The 1,900-nt window shown below is 35.6% G+C and overlaps 1 long non-coding RNA gene across 14 annotated transcripts in view; it reads right to left on the reverse strand.

The window, feature by feature from the left end:
• The window catches only part of LOC108445582, a 188,492-nt gene that overhangs the window by 106,362 nt on the left and 80,230 nt on the right, over positions 1-1,900 (reverse strand). For 12 of the 14 annotated variants that reach the window (XR_001860500.1, XR_001860494.1, XR_001860497.1 and 9 more), the window contains one exon: positions 1,752-1,868. The exons of the other annotated variants lie outside the window; for them this stretch is intronic. This is a non-coding gene — a long non-coding RNA (uncharacterized LOC108445582). The remainder of the gene's footprint in view (positions 1-1,751; positions 1,869-1,900) is intronic. 14 annotated transcript variants of the gene reach the window in all.

The following is a 1,900-nucleotide window of genomic DNA, read 5'->3' on the forward strand; positions in this document are numbered from 1 at the left end:
TCCATTGCTGCCTAATAAGTTGGGAAAGACAACATCACTAACTTCTTTAATTCTCTTGGGTACAGTCAGAGTACCCAAAATTTCACCAAATTTTGGCCAAGTCCTGTCTAACAAACACTTTATACCACATCAACAGGTACCCATTCCATTCCCAAGATTGTTCATTAATAATTTGATCTCCTTATTCTTTTCTGTTAAGACATTTCAAGTGAACTTTCTAGCAGGCTGAAATTTTACTGTCATTTTCTAAGTCCCTGAAACTGCTTAATCTATTAGTTTCATTTGCAAAAACATTTGGTTTAGTTGGGGTTTTTTTTCCCTAGTACTCCAGGTTGAATACTGACTTTATTCACTTGAAAAGGCCTCCTACTTCAGTTCCATTTCAATCTCCTTCCAGGGGCTGACTCTAAACCAGCAACATGCACTATTTCCCCTTAAACTAAAGAAGCCAGAGCCTCTGTCCTACCAGCAGTTGCCTCATTTAATCCAGGAGCCAGATGTCACAGGCACAGGCACCACTTCCAATACACACGTACCTGCTCTCCTAACATGCATCGATGAGAGGCCACCAGAAAGCAGTAGCCATGTGGCAAAAACTGCTAAATCTATCCCATTAGTTAGAGAAATATTCCTGCATGCAAAATCACGTTGCTGTTATTTGGCTAAAGTTGCATGGCTGAAAAATACAACCATAAAACCTGCATCCTACCACCTAATGGTATTAAATAATGGTAATCTAACACAATTTCAATGCCCTTTTCACATGAATATGCTTCTTCTGCTCTATTTCAAATAAATTACCCAGTTAAAAAATTATTTGAACTGTAAGGCACAAATAAATGAGCATTATTGTTTGCTGGTTGACTAGATAAGGAGTTAAACATCTAGAGGTGAAGTGGAGGACAATTAACGTACTACCCTGCTTAATTATCATACAATGCCCACTTCTCAGGGAATTAGAGCTATTATGATCTACTCCTACGAATAAATGAGAATTTTAGCTCTCAGAGGGTAATGCAATAATTTTGGAAATAATCTTTTTATGAGATTGTGGCTTTATCAGTTATGTTTCAGAGTCAGTATAAACACTCCTGTGTCATAGGAGAACAACTTCAGACAGGCTTGTAATTTTAATTTCTGTTCCCATTTTTTTTTAGTTCACTTTTCCTATGCTCTTATTCTTGAAACCAAATGAAAAATTAATTTGCTTCTTCAGATCTTTTCACAAAACATTATCAGAACAGTAATATTCTAATAAAAATACAAATGATGATTTGAGCAATACAAATTATGTATAAATTGGTTTCCAATGCAACTGAACATCCAGCAAAATGTCCTGATGGTGCTCAGTGGTATCAATACACTGGAGGGTAACTCCATCACAGCTTCAAAGACAAGGAAAGAGGAAAGGACATTTCTTTTACAATTTCACATGATATTCTAAGACATTTGTTTGTAATCAATTTTATGTAAAAATACTCTTTATGAGACATTTAGACCCAAATTCTTTGAATCGTTATCAACAGAACTGCTGATTTACTCTAAAGCTGCCCAGTTTCAGCATTTCATATTCACCTTTCCAGCAGACAGAACAAACCTAAATATACACAAGTTTTAAAGCAACTTGACCACAAAAGAAAGCTTTAGGAGACCCAAACAGTGGACCATATGTGATATCAAATGGGCAAGCCATTAACATCAGCTGTGAACATATTGTACCAACTGGGAATGAAAATAAAACATTCAACTACCAACTGTTATAATCTGTAAATAGTCAAACCAATTCCTCTGGGTTCCAAAAATATATGAATAGGTTGACTCATTGGGGCCCCATTGTCCTGTTCATAGGTAATGCAGCAGATTTGCTCCTAGGAAAAAAAAAAAAAAAAAAAAAAAAAAA

Source organism: Corvus brachyrhynchos, unplaced genomic scaffold (assembly GCF_000691975.1).
Source record: "Corvus brachyrhynchos isolate BGI_N302 unplaced genomic scaffold, ASM69197v1 scaffold101, whole genome shotgun sequence".
NCBI lineage: Eukaryota > Metazoa > Chordata > Aves > Passeriformes > Corvidae > Corvus > Corvus brachyrhynchos.